The sequence below is a fragment of the Zootermopsis nevadensis genome, unplaced genomic scaffold (assembly GCF_977971745.1).
Source record: "Zootermopsis nevadensis isolate Lab colony 2312 unplaced genomic scaffold, Znev_1.0 Znev_ptg000012l, whole genome shotgun sequence".
Lineage (NCBI taxonomy): Eukaryota > Metazoa > Arthropoda > Insecta > Blattodea > Termopsidae > Zootermopsis > Zootermopsis nevadensis.
The window spans coordinates 2,354,733-2,379,891 of NW_028259144.1; the positions used below are offsets into that span (position 1 = coordinate 2,354,733).

The 25,159-nt window shown below is 43.1% G+C and overlaps 1 protein-coding gene across 1 annotated transcript in view; it reads left to right on the top strand.

The window, feature by feature from the left end:
* The window catches only part of Delta (neurogenic locus protein delta), a 159,178-nt gene that overhangs the window by 91,088 nt on the left and 42,931 nt on the right, over positions 1-25,159 (top strand). The window lies entirely within an intron of this gene.

Here is a 25,159-nt window from a genome sequence, read left to right on the forward strand (position 1 = left end):
ACGAGGTACGAATGCTAACCACTTATCGATCCAATAAGACATCTTGAATATGGGAATAATCCCCTCGTAATGGTTCAGTTGTAGAGCCCAAAGCAGTGAAGACCGCATATGTAGCCACTTTCCAAGCTGGAATCGAACCAGAACCCGTGTTCGACAGCTCTAAGGTTTAACTGACAGTCACTGTCTTGCGTGTATTGCACGCGTCGAAAATTTCTGAAGAAAATCACGAAACCCGTCTGTGATTCTGACCTGGTATATTTTATAGAGTTTCAGCCACGAAGTTCTTGATGTGTGGCATTTAAATGCATCCTTAATGCACTGTGACCCCAGCTACCAGACTGACCTTGCATGTACGCGGCCAAGCGAAATACCGACCACAGTGAAAGAGTGTGACAAGTGCATATTCCTCATTATGTTGGCATTAGCTCTACAGAGATCTAATAGTTACTCAGCTGTTCAAGAAATCCCTCGTCTTTTATGGAGCCCGAAGGTCCATGAGTGTGTTCACAAGAACCCGCTAAGTGCCCCGAGTTGCATTAACCCAGTCCACATTTAAAATTAATTTAAATTTTTTAAATTTAATTTAAATTAATTTTATTATCGTCTTCTAATCTACGTCCAGATTTTAAAATGGTCCATTATTCCTTTCAGGTTTATCCAACTAAAATCTTGTATATGTTTTTCAAAATCTTCCAAGTCTGCTGCTTACCCCGTCTGTCTTTATTTCAATATCGTTATAATATTTTCTGATGTTTGCTAATTATGAAGAACCGCGTTGTAAGATTTTATCTGTTACATGAAATTGAAAAAGAATTATTTCGTGGCCCATGACGTGAACAAACTGAGGTGATATCTGCTGTGGCTTTCTGGTTTGTGCCATCGCGTGGTCTGGTACGTGTTAGTAGTTAATAGTGAAGGCAGTAATCGATAATATCACCGCCTTGAGAATCTCAGATCTCCCACTGAAGAGACGAGAGTACGGGCCAACAGAAACGGACATGTTCCGTTGTTTTCATGAGCTGTGCTGGCGTTCACGGGAGGAAGGTCGAGAGACGTGAGTGACAATATGGGAGGGAGGGAGGGAGGGAGGGAGGTGGAGGGATGCTGCGATGTGGATCCTTCCGTGTACAAATTATAATCGCGCACCTGCCATTTCCACCAATGACAGAGGTTGATCGAGTCGCCTTGATATTTCCATACCATCCTGGCGTTCTTGGGCCCACGGTCATTTACTTCTCCTGGTGAAGTGATCCGTATGACAAAACTACACGGAACTCGTCTGTGTCAAGGTTTTGGAGCGAACGCACCTGCTCCGGCGACTTTGGAAACAAATTAACCCCGATATTTCACGTGTGTCAGTCGGTTATCGGTTTATTTAATTAAACCATGCCGTATGCGTTGGCCCGAGCATAATCTATCTCTGCTACATTGGCTACACATCAATATTCATGTTTCTCCTTTAAATATACTGTCTTCCTGTAGCACTCTTACTATCATAATTTAGAAACACCCTGTGCACTGCGAAGCAGATGAAGATTTGAGTATAGAAGAGTAATTGCTTAGTTCGAATGGTCTTTCTACTTGTCTACCCTACTTGCAAGATGGCTGAAGTCAGTCCTTGACGAGAAACAGAACTGTAGTGTGTTGGTAGACGTGGAAATTGTTATGCACTCGATCGTGGTTGACAAATTTCTCTGTCGTCTATTTAATTACACACTGTGATCCTCCCCAAATATTGTCAGGGCGCGCATGGATGGGACAAGAGGTGTGCACCGGGTACTGGTTGGGAAAACTGAGGGGAAGAGACCGCTGGGGAGACCTAGACGTAGATGGGAGGATAATGTCAGGCGGGATCTATGGGAGATAGGAGTTGAAGGAGACTGGATTTTGTTAGCCCAGGACAGGGCCCGGTGGAGGGCTTTGGTTAGTTCGGTGATGAACCTTCGGGTTCCGTAAGCCATCTGGTTGGTTGGGTCCACTATTTGGGAAGCCTGAGGGGAAGAGACCGCTGGGGAGACCTAGACGTAGATGGGAGGATAATCTCAGGCGGGATCTATGGGAGATAGGAGTTGAAGGAGACTGGATTTTGTTAGCCCAGGACAGGGTCCGGTGGAGGGCTTTGGTTAATTCGGTGATGAACCTTCGGGTTCCGTAAGCCATCTGGTTCGTTGGGTCCACTATTTGGGAATCCTGAGGGGAAGAGACCGCTGGGGAGACCTAGACGTAGATGGGAGGATAATGTCAGGCGGGATCTATGGGAGATAGGAGTTGAAGGAGACTGGATTTTGTTGGCCCAGGACAGTGTCCGGTGGAGGGCTTTGGTTAGTTCGGTGATGAACCTTCGGGTTCGGTAAGCCATCTAGTTAGTTAGTTAGGACTTTATTAGAACGTTGTAAAAAAGGGAAATAAACCAACAGACGAAGCCGAATGGATGTGAAGAGAAAGAAGATCGAAATAAGAAATAAAAGAAGAGAGAATAAGACAGGAAAAAGAAGTTAAAAGTAGAAGACAGGCATTGAAATGAAATGCGTGAAAATAATAGTGAAGTGCGTATGGATAAATTTAAAAAATGAATGACCTGTGTTGTACAGAGTTATGAAATATAAGAGCAATTGCATTCAGCGTGTTGGAAGAATGCAAAGAGACTTCCCACAATATTAAAAAAATATTAATACCACCAGGATTCAGAAACTGACGACGATCTTAAACGAGATTCTTTGACGATTGAGATCAGAACAGACCCAAGAAGTGGCCTAAGTCCTTAGAAGATAGATTAAGATTAAGAGAATGAAACAAGGAATAGACGAATAAAGAATAAAATGGAAGAATGAGGACCGTATCGATCCTCGTTAAACTTACTTCACGTACATACAGAGAAATCGCTTTGCGTGTTGGAAACGCGCAGTACCTTACGTGAACAAGTGACAGGACCGCCCGCATATTCCGTTACCAGCCTCGCATTTCATGAAAACCTTCCTCGCGACATTCTAGAAATGTGATGAAAGTAACTCACGAACACCTGCTTTCTGTTCGAGCATCGCAGCTTTACAACTTTCTTGTTTCCCGGGGATTTGTTGAAAGCACTGTTCGTTACATGAAACAGCGTTTATAGCATGACCAAGAAACCTGCTGCCACAACCTTCAAAAACGTCGTGTGGACTTGTAAGCAGATACCAACGTTCTCGGACGAAGATAGAGGCAGTACGTTCTTTCGAAAAGTTGATGACTTTTTGTAAGTCCATACGACGTCACAATCCAGAAGACCAACACAGACATCTTCCCAGCCCTTGTGACGGCAAGGACAATCATACAACATAAACGTCTTTATACATCGCAGACCGCCACGGTGGTCTAGCGGTTAGAACGCTGGCCTTGTAATCCTGGGGGGGTCTCGGGTTCGATTCCCGGCGGTGCCCGAATTTATAACTTGTGTTGGGCAAGGCCGTGGTCTAGGCAACACGGAGTTTTCCTCCGTGGCATCCCAACAATTACTCCATTCACACACAGAAGAAGGCAATGGCAAACTACTTCTGGATCATCTGCCAAGAACGTATATGAACAGGTCCCAGTCCGAGAAAAGGATGGAAGGATCCTGTTCATATGGACCTGTCGTCAGACAGAACACTAAATAATAATAATAATAATAATAATAATAATACATCGCAGTCGCCGCTTATCATCGTGGTGATTGTCTTGTCCCGACGACAATTAGTGGGCTCAGCCACGGAATGATCTGTCTTGCTAAACGTCACTTACCGGAGGATTTCAAGTTTCGCGATTTAACAACCACCCACAAGATCACTGTCTTCCAGGCTTGACCTTGAGAATTACGAAGATAAGATTTTTGGTACAATGTAATCTTGGTGTTTGCCCCAGCGTCGTTAAACAACTGATGAATCACGGACCTGAAATCGAGGCGGTGACCGTCTTGAGCGTTTCGCGTGTCGTGATGTCGAACAACCGCAACTTGCCGCAGTGAAATGCAGGCGGTGGGTGACCTTGGCGTGGTCCAGACACGCTGGTCTCTCAGCAGGTGACCTGCAGAAACACCTGCCGATTGCCTCTGCGTACAGCATTTTAATTTTGGACAGCTGTTCAGGCACTTCCTTGTTACGTCAAGATTAAACAATAATTAGTTCAATCGTTTCTCCAACACGTTTGGCCATTATGAGTTATTTATGATTTTTGAGGAAATAAGTGTCTGTGATGGGCAATTAGGCTATGTGATACTGAAATTAGGTGGGAACATGATCCTAAGATTATAGTCAACGCATGAAGATATGTTGTAAGAATATCAAATTAAACTATCATTACAAAGGACCTAAACATTGAGGTTCAAGTTCGCAGTATCAGTCTTGCCCTCCCAGCCCTACATTTAGAGGATGCATTTGGGGCAGGAGGGTAAAGGAGGCGGAACGAGACGATGATCATTCACATCTAGTGCCCAAGTTCATATTTCGTGGAGCGTTAACTGCATGTCCACACGACGCGAGAGACGACCTCAGCTGCCTGCCCAGGTCTTTAAGGCGCGTTATTTAGGACGTACATGTTCTGTACTTCTGGGAGCCGCCATTTTCCTCCAAAATCTTTTTCGTCTCCTGAAGGTTTAACATTTTATATATATATATATCCCTTGTTCCTGGCACCGGTGAATTAATGGGTCAAAGATGGCGGTCTTATGAGTTGTAGCTTCGTGTAGTCTGGTAGAAGTTTACCAATGTTTCAGAGGTACTTGCTGAATCCATCATCAGGATGATCAGGTAATAAAACCCAGAAGACACACATGTTCAAACCACCAACCTTAATAACCTGAAATCCTAATGATTAAAAGATCGATTGTGTTGTCTTCTCTCCTTTAATCGAAATCCGCGAAATTGTATCTGAAGACGAAACATTCGCACGAACAGACGGACGGAAACGACCTCTCAGAGGTTGGTGTACCTGGGTAATGCCACTGTCGACAGCGTGGCCAGTCCCGCTGCCTGCTTTGCCGACTTCTGAAATTACGGTCCGTACCTACGGAAATCCGTGGCGGTACCCGCAGCTGGATGGGTGGTGCATGCGACCTTCAGAAAAGTGCGGGCCACCACCGGGACCATTCTGGCGACCCACAAACTAAAACAGTACAGCCGTCAGCCTGGTACAGGTTTCCTGATCTGTCCTTCAGTTCTGTGTCTCTCCTATCACACAGCAGTGGCGCCAGAGTTGGGGATTCCCCACGTGGTTGCGTAAGCAGTTGTGTCACTGTGCGATGTCCACCCTGTCACTTACGTGGGCTAAACAACAATTAAATAGGTACGCCATTGTGCAAAGTGTACGTTACTGTTGCTTATTAAATTGGAACGGTTCCGCAAATTTGAGTAATACTTTCCGGTGTCAAATTTTACGAAAGTCCATTCAGTGGTTATCGACTTCTTACGTTCTTGCAGACAACGAGAAAATAAGTGCCCTGTTCTCAAGTCAATCTGTGTTCTTTCTTGTACCTGAAAGATTAAGTTAACAGGCGGGAAGACAGAACATTCTGAACTGCATGCCAGCAAGCATTTCCAAAACTTAGACTGCTGTTAGATTTCTCGTTATGCAATTTGATTTTTTTAAGATGGCCGTCTTCTGGGTGATAACGATGGTAAACTTCTGACAGACTACACGGCGCTACAACCTAGAAGACAGCCATCTTCGGACTCACCGCCGTGAAACCTCAAATTTTTGAAATTTGATTTCTTAAGTCCTTACCACATTTTCAAAAGACTGGGTCCAATACTGAGCTTAAACACGTTCCAAGCTTTAATTTTCTTTCTGCAACTCATATTTATCTCCATTTAAACATCCATGAGTTATCACTTTTAGTATATTTGCGTTTTATAAATAAAATTCCTTTTGTTCGGAATTAAGCAAGTCATCTCAGCTAATTTACTTAACCACCTGGCATTATGTTCGCGAATATTCAGCAAGATGGTCTTCTGGAAACACGAAAAGCAAAAGAAGGCAGAGGGCCATCTGTCACGAAGAAATGATAATATGGCCTTCTGTTGTACAGTTCTCAGAGCGTTCTGACTGCCATCTTGGAACAAATCATTCCTCACGGCTGTACAAGTGTTGCCTAGGAAACGGGTCCCACCCGTAAGACTCAGGAACACAAACGACTCATCTGCTGGCCCTAAGGACCGTGCTCCATTTTTTTACTGTCTTTGAACATAGCGCGTGAAGTGAAGGCATAATAGGGAGCTCGGGATATGTCCGTCCGTCTTTGACGATTTTTTGTTTAAATTTTAAGTTTAAAAGAACCCCTGATTATAAATACAGCACGTGCCTCAGAACCACTGTTGTCTACCTGCAATTCCGCACGACATTATAACCCAGAAGACCAACAATGACACCCAAATTGTTCCTAAACTGTCCAGACATGTCTCTGCGAACTGATGGTCCACCCCTTGATATATGAGCCTAGTGTTCAAATACGCAGTTGGTAAGTTTTGGAACTGTCATATGAAGATGAGTCTTGAGAACATCCTGTGAAACGCTTGTGGTTGGCAATACATTCAGTGCACGTGCAGTTTTAGAGGATGGAGCAATGTGTCGAGGGTTGGTTTTTAAATTCAGTCCCGTGAAGGAAGCCAGCGTTGGGTGAGGGGTGCAGCTACTTGACGCCTTCAGGGTAGCAGATGTTACCCTAGTGGCCCCCTCTCCCCACTCTACCCTACCTTATTCTCTTGCACCTTAATTCCATCAAAGCCGAATAGCAACTGCCGCTTTTACCCGGACCTATCCCAGTGACAGCCAGTGACGGATTTATATAGCAGTATCTTGGGTGAGAATTTATTCATTCTTAAAATACAATATTTAACGACATCGCTGTTGAATATTACTTTGTTTAACAATGAAGATGGCTGTCTTCTGGGTTGTTGCGCCGTGTAGTCTTGTATAGAAGTTTACCGATGTTTCAGATGTCCTTGCTGCCTCCATCATCAGGACTTGTAATTCAGAGTTGCAAGGTTAGAGAATGTACAAAGAGGATCTGAGGTAAACAATGAGGACAACTGATCTGCTGGCGTTACTTAGGACCTCTAAAATAAGAGAGATATGAGCATTCGAATCTCGGTCGTCACGAACAGTAAAAATAAATACCTGTTCGGTCCGCCACTTTAGTGAGATCGCCCACTGTGTGTGATCCGCCACTGGCTCTTGAGCCCATGATCCAGTGACCGGAAACACGTGCCGAGTGCCTGGCGGCACGCGTCTCCAGATGTCGCCCTGTGCATCTGGAGCACGGATTGTCATCCATCAGGTGGCCAACGTCCCTCGAGCTAGACGTCCCAGAATCGAATCCCATTGTCGGCTATCTTGATGTTGAAACACGCGCAGTTTATGTTCGTTTATCAAAATAAGAAATCATATTTCACTGTCATATAAAAGAGTTGTAATTAAATGCGTCACGTTTTGATAGTGCAATAGTTGCGCGGTTATTAAAATAAATCCGCTTTTTATGCAAACTTGACGCATTTATGGACAGTTTTAGAAACTTCCTTTATTCAAGATTGGGGTCAGAGATGAAGCCTATGTCTATGGACCGAGGGTGTGATAATCTTCTGCTTGGTCAGGGCTACCTCACGCCTCATGCGATGGTGATTGAGCGAGCAATGGCGGAGTGATGATTAGCGGGGGGAAAACATAGAAACCCTGATTAAGAGCATACATGTGTTTAAGAACGTGTGTGTCAGCGTATTCTAAGAAGCACGGCGTATAATGATTTTCACGTCGAACATTGTCCCCTAATATGCACGCAAATCCGGTTTCTTTCACTAGGGCAAGAGCAGTTTGTCCCGTTGCTAAGCATTCGCGCGGGTAAGGCAGACGTTATACATCTCTGTCAGTTGCTATGTATACAACAAACAAAGTCATGTTCATGCTTAGGTCCTAGTTCTGTCTCTTACGTTATCCCTCTCTGCTGTCGTCACCTGGTGCTCTAGTATTCTAATCTGCTTAACGTGCATAATTGCGCACTTACATTCACAAAGCCATGGAAATGGAACGTAATGGGAGAGCAGTCATTACGTCAACAAAGAAACAGTCGTCGTATACTCACATAAATACAGCAACAGCACGTTGTCATGGCAACTGTTAGCACCACCATTGTAAAAAAAAGACAATCAGGAGGACGAGATGGGCGGGGCGTTTATCATGATGGGGAAATGTGAAATTTACAAGGCATTTTAGTCGAAAAACCTGGTTGGAAGAGACTGTGTAGAAGAAGTAATTGAACATAAAAATTTGGGCCGGAGTCAGCTGGCTCAGGACAGGATCCAGTGGCAGGCTGCTGTGAAGACTGTAATGAACCTTCAGGTTTCATTTTCCGTGCCTCAGCGACTTTCATTTTAACCTCTCTTCTGATTGGTGCAGTAAAGTGTCCCAGTTAAAAATTAAGGTTGCTTAAACAGCATCACTTATCAGTTTTTTTCTTTACCGAAGCCTCATTACAAAGTTTTTCGATATTCTGAATTATATAGCAGTACTTTTAGCATTTTGAATGAAAGCGGGTGTCATGAACTCTTCCTAAAAATTGTTTACGATCTTGGTATCATAAAACGTGTAATGAAAACCCAACTCCTCAAAGTAATAATTCGAATCTTATTAAACATGTACGAATTAATAATTTGTTTTTAAAATTCTGTCTGAAACACGCGGAAAATCTCTCATTAGACATAGTCAAGTTTATGGTGTACTATGAAGTGGTTTGAAGAATTAATAGGTCATCGTCAACATTGGACGGATTTTGTATGCGTTTCATCGGTTTCTCTGAGGAAGTTGCACTCATCCCCTCACGCGGGACCGGAACTTGAAACAAACCTGCCCATTGTACAGATTGCTTGCGTATGCAGAAGACGAGGGCCCAAAGCAGGGGGCAGCTGTTCGCCGACAGATGTGGCCCCCTCGCACCAAACCTACCTGACTCCACCAAAGGAAGCTCAGGTTTTTTAAAACCTCCCTTTCTTCTGGATTTCTTCCAGTTTTTATTTCAAGCCACCCCTCCAAAGCATGAAAAAATGTTTTCATCTCCTTCCGCTTTATTCTAAGGGCTTCTACTTCGAATCCAGTTTGAACTCAATTACCATAAACGCAGACCTGGCGTGTATCACGTTTCTGAAATAATCAAAATCGAAATCAAAAGATAAAAAGGAAATTTAATAAAAGCATTTCGATGTAATAGACGTGTTTTATAGATCCGTTGAAATGCATATCAAATCGTATTCATTATTGTTTATTTATTATACATTAATAAATATTTCTTGAGGTGTATGCATTAAAACTAATCTAAAGTACAGCGGACGTAAATTTTTCTTACGTACTCGTATAAATACTGCTCAGCTATATCCATACAACAGATTTTTTTTCTTGAGAAGCTAACAGTCGCTCAACCCTTCATCCAAGTCCAAGATTTACAAGCTCCTATAATAGTGAATAAAACTAGAAAATGCGTGTACGAGGGACCCTAAAATATTTTGCCCAATCACCATAGAAACATCCGTTTTATTTACTTTTGTTATGTGCTTAAAATTTTTCATCTGTGCTTCAAGCCACTCAGAAGACTTATGCTGTACGCATAAAGGCAATGATGTTCTAATTCTCTGAAAACACAAGAGTGCATCTGCCCCTTGGAGTGTGACTTATCCTTGTGTATTGGCTCCAAAGGGGCCCTTTTCTCCCCTAACTGCCTCCCCCCCCCCCCCCCCTGCTTATGGTGCTGGCCATATGACTTAAGGCCTGCTCGTTGGATGTAACATTTGGTTGAAGACGTATTTTCTTTTAAAGCATAAAGATTGAAGAATGATTGTACAGGACTACAAGACCACCACCCAGGTGTTGCCAGGTAGCAACTTCAAACACTGAACAAACAGGCCTGCAAGATGTTCCAATAAAGTTAATTTTAAAATTGCTTTCTTCTGAGACGTAGCACTGTGCAGTCTGATAGATATCTACCGACGTTTTACAGTTCACTGCCTCCATTATGAGGATCTCATATTAATGGAGACACTATAACCTCTGAAACGTCGGTAAATATTTACCAGACTACGTTGTGCGACGTCCCAGAAGACAGTCATCTTTATAAACATCGCCTTAAGAACCTTGAATCTTATCGCAATAATTTATTTAACCAAACTTCAAAACAAAAATGCGCTGGTTAACTTTGAGGGGGGGGGGGGGGGGAGTCACTGATTTGCTTTCACAGAACCAAAAAATTGACTGTTTCGGTTTCAAAATAACGGTTTACGGTTCGCCACTAACTCACGTAGTTTTCTTACCTCGCTGCATGGTTCATTAAGCGTTTAGAACTACTGTGTGTATGATACGATCTGTCAGCTTGTATGCCGCTTCGTATTCGTGAAGTTCCGCCTTCGAATCTTGGAAAGGAAACTGGCTATTGTGGCCAAGGATTTTGCTCTCAGTTCCCCCAGACAAGTGCCTCAAATATTACTAAGACCGCTTCCTTCCACATACTTTATTATTAATTATTCATTGTCGATATTGGTATTCTGTGTTGTAACGTCGTATGGATTCGTAGATAGGCACCAGCGTTTCGCTGGAACACACTGTCTTCATCTTCAACGCAGAAGAACAATATCGACATCTTCATTGCCGTGAGAATCTCAGATCTCATTTTTCGTTAATTATCCTGACAACATCGTTAAATAAACCACAGATAAAGAAATTATGATCTCTGTGGTGTGAGGTCGTAAGAGGTAGTCGGCGAGTGCTGGAACGAAGGGCTACTCGCATGAGGAGGTCGTCTAGCTGAAACAGCTATCCGCAAAGTGGACCATCTGTCTTAGGGGCATAAACCCTTCTACACAGACTTATGGCAGTTTAAATGTTTGATCAAAAGAGTTTAGGGATTCTTAAGGAGGGGAGGGGAACATTTTGAATTATGGCCGGTAACGACGGAGGTTTTGAAAAAATATGCTTGGGGAGAAAAGGGTTAGGTCTGAAAACAGCGTACCGATAACCTGTTTTCTTTTGTCCCCTTATGCGAAAAACGGACAAGCGGAGCGGTTTCTTAAAGAAGATATGTAAATTACAGGGTGTGAGGCGCTTCTGAAGTGCGGGCAAGCATACGTACACGGGGTTGCTGCCCGACTGAACAAATAGGTTCCATTCACGTAAATGTACCACGTTAGCTCAGTCGGTAGGGTGGCCACTTTCTTTGGCTATTACACAACATCGTTTCGCACGAGATGGGAAGATGATTATGACCCGTGAGTAGGTGAGAATTTGGAAAGAGGCTATCGTGACCAGTTTCAACTTCACTCCCAGAGATTGAGAAATACCGCGATTAGTCATATGGGCAGTAGTTCAACTGAAATTCAAAACAGGTAAGTTACCTTCAAATATCTCGGTTTAAGGCGACGGCCTTGTAGCACGGAGTTCATAATTTGTAACTTATATAACGACGCTGTTTCAACTGCGGAGGTAGTGTAACGTAGTATGAGATGGAAAGATGATCATGTGTAAGGATTTGAAAGGAAGCGGTAATAATGATTTTCTTGAAAGAGTCATGCCGGAATTTGCCGTAAAAGAACTGAGAAATACCACGAAATAAACTCTGTTACGAAAGCGTATAGCGCATTGAAGACTCGAACTACGTACTTCGTGCATATAAGCTTAGAGTCTTATAAGTGTAGTAATTTGGTCTGTGTTCTGTTTGCTGTTGTTAGGGTCTGGTTTCGGGGTGTGGGTATAGTAAACCTCCAGATTTATTGACAAGTGCTTAGAACAAAGATAAACTTACCTTTTCTCATGAATACAACTTACCGCAGATTTAACTCGCTCGGTGGAAAATAAAAGTGTCCCGGGAGTTTTTATGTACACAAAGAAAGAAGCTTTCTTGTTCAGACTTTGCCACAACAGAGCTTCGTCCCATGTTGCATTGGAGTCTCCACCGTGTGACGTAAGACACAGGTAGCAGGCCTAACAGGAGCAAACCGTCACCCATACATCCTAGCCCTCCGATTGGGGATACTCAACTGGATATTTAGTTGGTAGTCCTGTAACAAAATATCAAGCACGTTCTGTAATACACTGCATCTTAGGTTCGCAAAGCGACGGATATGCATATAGCTGTGTTCGGGTTGTTGCACAGTGTAGTCTGGTGGATATGAACCGAAGTTTCAAAGAAGCTTATTTATCATCCTGATGATGGAGGCTGTAAACGCCTTCGAAATGTCGCAGTATCTATCAGACTGCACGGTGCAACATCCCAGAAGACAGCCGTCTTCGTAGTCAGAATCTATTTTCATCTTAGTTTTATCTTGAATCATTTAATCTACCTTACACGAAGAGAAGACGAATCGTTTGAGGTTCTCACGGTGGTGAATACGAAGATAGCTGTCTTCTGGGTTGTAGAGCAGTTGAGTCTGTTAGAAGTCTACCAACGTTTCGGACGTCCTTCCTGCCTCCATCATCAGGGCGATGAGTCTTTTGAGACACGTGTTGCTGGGAAAGGCAGGGATTTCACATTTCGCTACCATCTCCAGATTGGTCTTGGGGCACAACTAGTCTTCCGTCCTGCGGTTGTTTTTTTGTAGATTGTAGACTTACTTTTGTTTATGTGGAATTTCAGAACATTTAATATCGATTCAAAGCCTGCTTTAACCTGTAGTTGTACGGCGTTAAATAATTTGGAAAAAATGAGTAAGTAAGGATTTTAAAGAAGACTGTGGTTATGTCAGGATATTGTTTTGGAGACATTGAAGAAAGGATTCCGCTAGGATAACCGAGCTCATATTTGAACTGAGTACCTTTCGAGTACAGGCCCACAGTCCTACCGCTATTTGAATATACCAGGCGGTTTACGCTCAGATCCTACATGTGGGGCTTAGACAAAGGGAAACTTTTCCTTACTGTTTGAAACAGTTGATTAGCCTTCGCAAAGTGAGGTGTTGTGAAAATACGTTATGCATTGTTGTAAGGACCTGTCTTGTGTAGTAACGAAGTCTTGTTGTCCTCAAGGAAGCATATCCACCGTCCATCATCCCCTAAGGGTAACTACCCTCCTTTTATGTAATGCTTCATTTTTCTCTGAAGGGGTGCCAAAATACGTTGCTGGAATCAGTGTGTGTTGCTTCAAACTTCAGGCTTCAGACAAGTTCGTACCGAGAAGGTTAGTGCAGCGGTAACGATTTACGAAAGTGTAGTCTGGTAGGAGTTTACCGACGTTTTAACTACTCTGAAACGTCGGTAAACCTGTACTTGACTGCAAGCCGCAGCACAGATACGTATGTGAGGGGGTACAGAGTACATCATTTCTGGATTCCACCCTCAATTTCAATCCCCGTTTTCGCAAGCGAGGTTATGGCGACCGAGTCATGGCGATGTATCAGTTTCATCTGACGCAAAAAGAAATACTTTCACTTATCTGTTGTGAGGGAAATGCCATAATGGAATTAATATTAATGTTAAAAGAGTAATCGTATGAGAATTATAAGATATGATACTTTCATTTTAACTAAAAGTGATAAAATTATTCCTGTGATCAGGAGTTTCGGGTTAAAAGTCTGACTTTCGGATGCATTCTTAGCTTCCGTCATCAAGGAATGATCTGGATGGGTGAACAGTGTTGTGACCTCGATATTGTTTATGTAACGACTGGCGACGTTTATCCATCAAATCATTTACTGACGATCGAGGTAGAGAAAAATCCCCAAACGTTCCGAAATGATCGCTGTGAAAGACGATGCACAAAGATATTATTATGTACGTATAAAATGACTTGAGAGTACACCCCTCGTGTTGCAGGGTCGAATTTTCTCTCTTACCCTGAGGGTTACATAAGGTTTTTTCTCGACGAGGGGTGATTTAGGACTAGATGAAAACTTTTCATAGTTTTCAAGTCTTTACCTTCGGGTCTCGACGGGGAAGAAGTGTTCTCAAAAGACGTTTCTGTGCCAAAGTAAACATCTCAGTTCTCCGGTAACTATGGAAACTGATACAGGGCTCTCCTTGATGGTAGGATTTGTTATGAACAATTGAACGGACTGGTCTGCCAATCACGCTGTCTTTGAATTTCACAGACATCAACACGAAGATCAGAGCAGTGACTCGTTGCTAGGGGAAATCCAACATATTCATAAAATATATGTTTCGATGTTTCATGGATCAACGTACTAAGGAAAAAAAAATTTAAAAATCCGGTTTGTACCTCGAAGAGAACATAACACTTCTCAGTGACAGGGAGCAATTGTTTCTTCAAGGAAATTATCTCTGTACATTCTCAGAATCATAAGAAATTTATTAATGCAGATAAGTAACAAATAATAAACAGATTAGTGGAGTTTTCTAATTAAAGATGAAGACGCACTTAAATTTCCGTTATGCACTGATATTCTGAATTGAAGTTTAAAAACGGGTTTCCTTTGCAATTGTCTTTTGATTCTTTACGAAGTAAACTCGTATGCATAATCGTGTTCACCTGGGCCGGTCTAACAGCTGTCATTCCTTCGCTGTGCTTTGCCTGCAGGTACAAGGGTATCGACCGTAATATTATCGATAGTAAGATGACTTGGAAAAACAAGTAGCAGTATAAATGGGCTACAAAACCCCCCAGTAAGAAAGTTGTGTTCTGGGTTCGAGTCTTGGTGTATGTTTTGGGTTCAGGAATAATATTTTTCTATGCTATTTAAGCAAACGTATCGAATTATCAGACTTGTGATAGAATTTCGTGCAGTAATGATTGATGTTAGATGTAAGGTTTTGTCGAATTTAGAATTTACACAAGCGGGCACTGTGCTAGTGAGAACGTAGGTGAATCGTGCGTGATGCTGAGGTATAGGGCAGGCAGGGCCCAGTGGGGGACACTTATTGTTGCTCGGTTGTTGGTGGGACGGGAAGGAACATATGTAGAGAGGGTCGTCCACACCTGGAACAACCAGATGCAGCTGAGGGCAAGTGGCAGAACGCAACAGCAGGTACAGAACACTGCGGATGAGAAATGCTCACAGAATTTTTTTGTTTTGAACGCCTGTAGACGAGACACCACTGTTGAAACCTGTGTTGGAGGGCTTGAATTGGATTAATCTGGCTCACGACAAGGGCCGATGGTGGGAAATTGTGAAGACGGTAATAAACCTTCGATTTCCATGAAAGTCAAGGAATCTCTTGGAGAGCTGAACGTAGTAGTGGGTTCTCAAGGAGGATTCTGTTCCATGCAAACAGTTACTTTTGACATGGATAACCTAATACCGATTTTAGTCGAAATTCGTTCAGTAAATCTGCTGCGCTCCCCAGACTTGTTACGTAGGTCTGCATCCCGCAAGTAACGCGCAGTAAACCGCCAATTTATCGTGCTTTATCATTGCAGTTTCGTATTATCTGCGATACAGCATAAGAAGTACATTCAAGAAGCAATAATCAATCATAGCTGGCTTGTGCATTGTAATGGCGTCTACTGGCTAGGTGGGGAGGGTCTCCAGATTTCTACCATCTGTCCTTACGATGCGTACATCGTGTGTGTACATATGCGCTACAATACTCTCCCCCCAACTGTTGCTATCCCAGAGACGCCGATGCTCAACCTGAGGGGGCACAAAGAACGTGCAACAGCTTGCTGTTGTAAAGCACAAAGCTTAGGGTAAAGGTGTCTATAGGGTACACTATAAGGTAATTCGTAAACACAAGATCATTAGTTTATTTTGTGTGTGTATTATGTAATTTGTTCTTCGTATCTTCCCCTTCTTGTATTCTCCTCTATTTTTATTCTCTTTTACTTTTTCTTCTTCATTCTCTCATTCTCCTCTTTTATCGTCGTCTCCTCTTTACACGACGACATCGAAATCCTGCAGAGTGCGCAGTCATATAACTTCGTCAGAAGATTGTTGTCTTCTGGGTTGCAAGTTACTCCATCGCCCTGATGATGGAGGCAGCAAGCACCCCTGACACGTCTATAAACTACCACTAGACTGCATGGCGCAACATTCCTGAAAAAAAAATACTCTTCGAAACCCAAATTATTTTTTTGTCAGATTGAGATATCGAATTTCTCACCCCCATAACTCATGTCTCTTTCTCTGTCTCTCTCACTGAAAGTTCTTCTTCAGAATGTTGTGTAGTTTCAAATATCCTTCCGCCATCTTTACTTAGTGAAGGCGGAGTTAGGTTTTCCGGTGTCATGCCCGGTGTTTGACCCACGTTCTCTTCAGAGTTGGCCGCGCTATATATGCTCGTGTTGACACACATGTTCGGGAACACATGTTGACACATTTTCGCACGCGGAAGTGGGCCACCATCTTCCGGTGTTCACTTCCGGCTCCTGAGATTCAACCCGGATGTACTGTGAGTAGGGATGCTGTCGATCTGGTCAACTGGATGTCATCAAACACGTGCGCACTTTTGAACCTAGCCACGTGCCACAAATGGACCTAGAAGGAAATGAAGGGATCGGTTAAATCTGATACACTCCGCTGGGAGCGTCCTAATGCTAAGTAAAATGTCGCCCGTGTTTTTCTGTTTTGAACAAAGATAAGAATGAAAAGTCCATTTCGGTTAACACCGAAAGATTCCAGACCCTTTCTTTGCTATTTGATTCATCTATGGCTTTAATGCTTTGAAACCGAATCTTGCAAAGAATAATACTTACGAATTCATTCCGTACCGCAAAGAAAACACAACACTTCACCATTACATAGATCAACTGGTTGATGCTGTTTAAGGACATAATCGCTGTTAACACAGACAACCAATCAGAACACAAAAATACAAAATACAAATTTCCTGGTTGTTGTTGTTGTTGTTGAAGAAGGCGGCACACGCGGTTACTACTGAGATTTGAAGGGCGAACGGAAGAACACAGATCGAGGGAGGGATTTTAAAATAAGGAGCCGAGAAAAATGTTTTTTACGTACAACAGAGGAAATAATAAGGCGATGGAGGCAAATAGTGGGCAGTTCATGTAGCACGCATGAGCGACACGTTAAATTTGTAAAAAAAAAACTTTGAATGGATGTGGTCGTGGCTTATTTAAAGAGAGAGATTGAGATAAAACTTGGAAATCTTATGGATACCTTTACACTAACCTGCTCGTATGTTCCTTATGAAGTCGTATTTTTAAGTGGACATAAGTACAACACTCATTACTTGCATTTGGGGGGGGGGGGGGCTGCACGAAAAACTATTGCAAAATCTTTATTTTTCATTTAGTAAGAACTGAAAAATATTGCCGTACTCGAATGACTCGAGCAATTGCTGTATTTTTTTCTCTCTTTTTTGGTTTGGACCGGTCTTCTGACGGTTCGACGATTTCCAAGGCCGATCGAAGTTCTTGCACGTCTGACTCTCGCTGACCACTTTCATCTGCTGCTTCCCTTTAATCTTCATTGTCTGCGTCTTCAGGTGTTTACCCCTCCAATGTGAAAGGATTTTTTTTTACTTTTTTATTAGCGTTGTAAATTAATCAAGATTCTATTCTTCTTTGTTATAAAATGTGATCCACATGGTCACTCGTTCATAAGAAACTCAAGTTCGCACGCCCTGGACAGTAGACCCTGCTGCCTACACTGTCCTGTAGCCATAATCAGTCAACCTTCCTCTTACTTTATTTCATTCATAATACTTTTATCACCTTCCACTCATGCAGTGAGCTCTCAGGTTCTCTCGGATGCGAGTAGGAAGATGTCTTGCCTTCTGGGCTGTTCCTGCTGCGTAAACAATGTCCCCCGACGTTTCGGAGGTGTTTGCTGCCTCCATCATAAAGGCGATGATGGAGGAAGAAACGATGGTAATCTTTACGCGGCAAAATAACGCAGAAGACATCCATCTTCATTTACCCAGTGTTATTAAAGGAAGGGTCAGCAAATCGAGTCCTGCTTGCGAGACGTGCAGGGTTAGATTTTCCATATGGGACAGGGATTTATCGGTTCTCCAGCACATCCAGACAGGCTCCAGGCCAGTTTTCTATCCAATGGATAGCCAGAGGTTGTTTTCTTCGGGGTTAAAGCAGCTGGAACGTGATATTGAGCACTTCAAGTGGATCTTACCCTATAATCTCTGATCATTTTAGTGGCGTGCTTAAGGACAAGGGCACATTTCCGATCACGTAGCTGAGTAACGTGACAGCTGATGTTCTCACGGCGGTGAAGATGTCGATGATGGTCATTTGAAAGGCTGAAAATCTGAGGATGGAGGCAGTATGCTACTCCGATACGTCGGTATCTGCTTGCCAAGTGTAGACGGCGTTGCAACCCAGAAGACTGGCTTCTTTTACATGTAGCACAGTAGCTGTGGGTCACTTTAGGCTGACAAATGTTGATGAACTCTGGAGCCGAAGAGGGCGGAGGGGGTCCCCTCCCTCCCCCACACAAGAACCGCAGCAGCCGCACACCCAATTCTTTTCTTCTTCTCGCTGTCTTTTGTATCCCTTATACCTCATCTTTTCTTGCCACCAGACGGATTTCGGCCATCTGCTCCTCCTTCCTATACATGTGTGCTTTTCTTTCTTTCTTCCCCTCCCCCCCACACACACCCTCTGGCCTCGGCCTGGCGTCTATGAAGCTACCACCCGCGATATTACATGTTCGGGAATGTTCGGAAAATTTCGGCCACGCGCTGGTCGCGTGCCTGCCACACGCCATGTCCTCCTCGGCTTTCGTATCGGCGGCTATTTGAAGCAGTGTCATCAAAGTGTCCCCCTCCTCCTCTCCCTCAAATGGGACTTTGATAACCCACCCGTGCACACTTGTCATATCAGCAGTGTTTCCGTTCTGAATTTGTAGTGAGGAGAGGGGGGGGGGGTTGTACTATCATCCACTCAGCCTATAGTTTACCTTAAATTATTAAGAATTAAAATTCATGTTCTACATTTGCGCCCATTAATTTTCTTTTACAGATACTGTAATATAATATGCACGCTGGAGGCTCTAACATGGCTGCCACGCGAATTGTATATACTTTGCTTTACATATGATGGTGATAATTAATTAACCTTTGGATTTAGACTTGTGAAATTATTTGTAGGGAAAGATTATAAATTTGCACATAGATGTATTTATAAATAATAATAAATATGGCTACAGTGAAAGATGTACTGTTCTGTCCGCCTAATTAAACACAGTCTTTATGTGTCGACCATATTAATAGAAATTATATGAAGATAAGAAGGTAACGTTGTCCCTGTTCTGAACACCATATTTAATTTTGGACAGCCGAGGAAAACCTCATAAAATGCCAGTCGTATTATTCTGTCCATGTCGAGAATTTAATCAGCAGTTTCTCTGAATTCGCAGTAGCAGTTTTGCCCTCGACATTGGTTGTAGTTGAGTGGTATCATTTACCACTCTGTAACAATCATCATAACCATCGGCTATGTATCTGAGTAAATTCTGTTCTAAATTTTCCATTCCTTAACATGTGTGAACATCTCTGGGGTTCCTATGTCCCTGCTGAAAATCGAACCCCGGCCATAAATTCACTGTGCTGGTTGTAATTTTTTGTAAAATACAGGGCTGTGCTTTGCTTGATTTTTAAACACAAGTTGCGTCTGTTTGTCGATATCTCATATCGCGTCACTGTCTTCGTATTTCGCTGTTGATACCACACACAAAACGTATAACCTGAGTGACAAATCGCTCCTTTATAATGGACGCATCAGTTCCCGAAGGAACTACTTGTTCTGTTTGATTTCCGCACAGTGGTCCAACCGACTGAGCCACTTCCTGTTTTGTAGCGTTCCCCCAGGAAGTGGGGACACGTGCAGAACACGTGCTAGCTTCTGCAAGCGCTTCAGTCTAGAAGGTTTCGCGCAGTCAGAGGATCGAACCGACAGTTTAACGTGGACGTTGGATCGGGGTAGGGTCAGTGCTCGTGTTGATACAGTTATGAGCTTTCGTTGTTCAAACTGTCAGGAGATTTCTGGTTAAACTGAGGATCTATCAATCACCTGTTCAAGTATGTGCATAGGCGACGGGCAACATGGCTGGGATGAAGACAGGATCGTGTGTGATCTCAAAAAGGTAGCAGATACAGAATGCTGAGTCGCATGTGGGGTGCCTTTGGACCCTTCATGTCGCACCTGGACCTTGTGGTCTGTCTTCGTTTCTTCAGGAATCGCTAAAAGGTCCCCAGCATCTCGATCATGCTAGGTATCGATTCTTGCACAGAACAACAGAAGATGACAGGAGATTGAAGTCGATACGATTGAACGAGTGGGTTGAGTTGTGCTGACAGATGGCGGTACGGCGAACTCTGCAAGCTGCTCGATGGCTACAGATGTTCCTCTGGACTTCTTCTGTGCCTTTCTTTTCTTTTTCCTTCTTCATTCTTGCTTCTTCTTTCCTTCTTAGTTTCTTTATTATTTCCTCTATTCTCCATTTATTTATTTTGTTCTTTGCGTTTAAAATCTTTTCGCTCTTCTCTGTATTTTTCCTACTACTTTCAACTGACTGTCAGTTTTCACAGAATATTCCTCACTTCCCCCAAGCAAGAACCTAGACATTTCCTTCCAAATTAGCTCCATTAACATTTCCGGAACGTTGCATTTCTTGTTTTCTTTTGTAGTTTATTTAAAGGAGCTGTTGGTTGCTCAGGTTGTGGGCTACATCGCTGATGACAGGATGATCAGTGAATTGGAAAGAATGCGGCAGGAAGTGGCCGTGACCTGACTCAAGGTGTTATCGTGGTATATGACTGGAGATACTGAAGAAAACTACAAAAAAAACTCTATCAGTATAGCCGGCCTCCACGCCGAGACATGAACCAAGGATTTTCCCGAATACGAGACAGAAGTGTCAACTTCTCGACTGTTACATTCAGTACATTTCTTGTTTAGAGATTGGCATAAAAGCATGTTTAAGCATTAACACGTGGTCTGTTTATAAGAATTTTAATGCGATAGGCGTCTATTTATAATTACATTTACTGAGGAACTTTGAATAGTAGTGTGTACGAAGCTACAGACATCTCTTGTTCGAACCTTCCCAGGTAGATCAGTGGCACACCTTAAGTGCATCCCACGCGGTCCCAGGCTGCACCACATCCAAGATAAAATCCCCTTTCATTCAGGAGTTAAAAAAAGGGCCTAGAACTTAACAATGAACGTCTTTGTGCTTCGCACTATTTTCTCACTGCCTTCTTCTCAAACTCCCCCTCACCGCCATCAGCGACTCCCGGCCAAGTGTTCCGCTTCCGGTACGTATGTGAAAAACTTCACCAGGTCAGGGGTCAACTGCGCATTCTTCACTTCCGATCGCAGCCAGTGTCCTTTCCCCCCCCCCCCCCCGCAAGATGACAGCAGATAAACATCTATTGTTGCTCCAGCATCCTTTGTTTCCACAAGATGACCTTAAAATTTGATGATAGAGATAAATACGTTCTGGTGTGTAGGCAAAGTTTCGGTAAGACGTGTAGGGGAATGCAGGGTAAGCTGTCTGTCGGCTTGATGGTGTGTGTGACAGATAAACTTCGTGAACTAGCTGCTGTACTATCGGGGAGAGATCCCCCAGTAACTGTTAGATGCGAGGCTGAGGGCTGAATGGGCAGTTTCGACGTAGTGACGAAGAGAAAAACACTGCCCCTTTTGGGAATTGAACTCCTGTCGTCCAGACTGAAGACAGTGTATCTTATTTGCATAAAAGTTAATGCCAGCCTTTTTTTTAAAAATTGCGTAAATAGCTTATGTATTGACTTATCCGTGCTGGTGGTCGTAGGAGTAATTAGGTTATTCTAAGTAGGAACTTTGTGATTTAAGCACGTCACCTGGAAGCTAGAGGGTTAGGCTGGCCGGGTGTGTAACCCTAATTCTAATGAGGGAGACAGTGCGTAAGGAATTTTTGTATGAATACTTACTATTCGTTATTAATGATCGTCGTTCAATTACATTCGACGGTGTTGAATCGATTAGTTGTCACGTATCACAATCTAGTTGTGTTTTAAAGTATTTTGTGATTTGTAAAATGTGTTGTTGCGAAGTCTGTCCGTACCTGAGCAAGAACCTCCCGGTAACAACCCGTCGCGTGCTAGGTATCAAAGAACAATAAAAATCCTGATCCTCAGGACCTCCTTCAGGACTGAAGACTAAGGATTATAAATGATAACAATAGCAACTAAAAATACCCAAGTACAATAGTCCTCTGAGCGCTTAACATCTGGAGCAAACTTCTTTTTTTTTACTGTCCTACACAATAACATCAGTTTGTCTTCGTCTCCCTACTATTCGGCCCCAAAACATCATTCCAGCTTAGCCTGTGTAGGAATATATTAATTATATTTATAATAAATTAACGTCAAGACCATCGAGAAAAGAATATTTGCGAGTAAAATATTTTTATTTGTTAATTTTATATTTTAATCTGCGTAGTTTATGGGTGTGTAGATTATGTTAAGTGAATCATTTGATGGGTTGCCGGTGGAGGAGGATGCCTGCCGATATTGAATAATCAGTCGCGGACAACCGAGAGGGGGTGGTATTCAAGTTTGGGGTTGGGCAGCCGTGAAAACCTCAAATTTTTACTATAACGAACCTTCGGTCTCTGTAGGAGGCTGTGAATTTCTTGGTCAGCTGAGCAACTGCTAGGTTCACATTGAAATGTGATTATTGTGGACGATGAATTGCAAAGGACGTGGTAGGCGGCGGTCGTGGCTTGTTTTATGTTTGTATCCCAGAGGAACATCCTTTCCACAGAATCTCTGAGCTAGGATAGCCAGTCTCCAGGTCGGGGTTGAGAACGTGACCCCAAGAATACGAAGCCCACGTGATGATTTGACCAAACACACGCAGAATTTGTATACAGCTCGTTGTGACGTCACAGAACACTGTACCTCAGGGAAAAGATTTGAAGTCTGAGTTTATAAATATATTCGCACATTGGCTGATGAACCAAGACTATGGTAACTTCAGAATTGATCTTACCTTCACGTCCCCAGGGATTGGATAGGGGAGCATATCAAACAGATACCGAGGCTCACGAACAAGCTGCTGGTTGCTTAGGTCGGTGTGGGGTGGGGCTTCCTGGTCTAGATAAGGCAGACCTTGTGTACGTGCGCAATAGAGATGATCAGTGTCTCACTACAGGGTGGTTCACAAAGTAGATGTCATCACAGTCTAAGAGAGAGGATGTAGCACAAGGGTGAACGTATGGTGGATGTAAGAAATGCGAACAGAATTTTTTATCAGGTTTTGTGAATGGAATATACTACTTGGCAGACCTAGGAAAAGATGGGGGTAATAAGAAAATCAGAACCCTGATGATGGGGACAGAGATGGTCCCTGAAACGTCGGTTTCATCTTTTAACCATCTGACGCGGCCGATCACCAGAGGAAATAATATTAACGAAATGGTTCTTAAAGAGGAATAAAAAGAGTTTAATGATTTGGCTAGGGACAGGAACGGTAATGAGCCATCGGGATGTGTAAAATATGGGAAAAAAAAATTTGACTAACAGAGCGAATGTTGGAGTTTCAAGGAGAGCGTACAGTGAACGTCTTTCAGCTCACCCTTCCGGGAGACGGAAGCTGCTAAGATAGTACGGCTGAGGAGGATAGGGGATATTAAACAGAAGAATGGAGCGCTTGTGTGCTTTAGTTCGACCCGGTAAACATGTCGCCACTTTGCAGTAGAAGTCCCCTGTTCGGCCCTCGACGACTGTCTTCCTGCTAACACGAAATGTAAGAGACACTTCGCTGTCATTCAGAGATCTTACTAACTAACTAACTAGATGGCTTACCGAACCCGAAGGTTCATCACCGAATTAACCAAAGCCCTCCACCGGACCCTGTCCTGGGCCAACAAAATCCAGTTTCCTTCAACTCCTATCTCCCATAGATCCCGCCTGAGATTATCCTCCCATCTACGTCTAGGTCTCCCCAGCGGTCTCTTCCCTTCAGACTTCCCAACCAGTACCCGGTGCACACCTCTTGTCCCATCCATGCGCGCTACATGTCCCGCCCATCTCACTCTTCTCGACTTAATCACCCTCACAATTCTGGGGGAGCAGTACAGATTTTTAAGCTCGTCATTGTGCAGTTTTCTCCACGCCCCATCGTCTTCCCTCTTAGGCCCAGATCTTACACCATACGAAATTTTGCGCTGTGTAGAAAGGCCTTGCGTACAAATGATTTCTTCGTTTGTGGCTTTGAAGTCGTCGCAACAGATCTTGGTTATTCGCGGCTGTCAAGACGATGAACAAATCAGTTGGAAGGAAAGTAGACCTTAAAGTCACATATTCTACCTATTTAAATGAATACAATAAAGCCTTGTAGTTGTGTTTATTCCAATTTACGTTTGTTGGTTATAACTCGTTAGTCACGTCCTCGTATATCAAATATAGAACACTGCATGAAGGCGTATGGCACAAGTTTGTCAGAACCTCGTGTTCTTTACGCTGTAGCGCGAGCGAAGGTCACCTTAACAGCCATTCTGCGTCTGTGTGTCGCGTTCCTCTCGACAACGGTATCAGATGTCCCGTTGCTGTGTAACAATGATCTGGGATCATTTTTACTACAAGAAAAACCTCGGACGCAACAATGATTTGGGATCATTTTTACTACAAGAAAAACCTCGGACGCAACAATAACCTGGGATCATTTTTACTACAAGAAAAACCTCGGACGCAACAATAACCTGGGATCATTTTTACTACAAGAAAAACCTCGGACGCAACAATGATTTGGGATAATATTAGTGAACGAATGACCTAAGGCGAGAAAATGCTCTCGGTTAACAACGACCTACGTTATGTGGCGTGAGGAATATTGTTATGTATGTATGTTTGGGTGTGTGCGTGCGTGCAGTAGGCTACCGATTTTGGGATAATGGGTTTTTAGACACGTGTCGGGGGAAATTGTCAGAGAAAAAGCGATGTTAATAAAATGACATACAGACTAGAATTCTGAATCACGAGAGCAATGAAGGTATATTAAATAAATGGAAGTACTAAAAGTAGATGGTGGTATGTTACTAAAATGGGATTTAATTACTTTATCTGGAATACTATAGCGTTCACAGGAAGTTCCAGAATGTCGTATGACTGACACACTAGATCAAAGGACCATTTTTTTTGTTAATCTGACACCTGGAACCATGACCTATGGCAATGACGAAACAAGACGTCCTTAGCGTCTGAATGACGTCAGAGATGACGTGTACAGTATTTAATATTATGTCAAAACTAACACATCACCCCC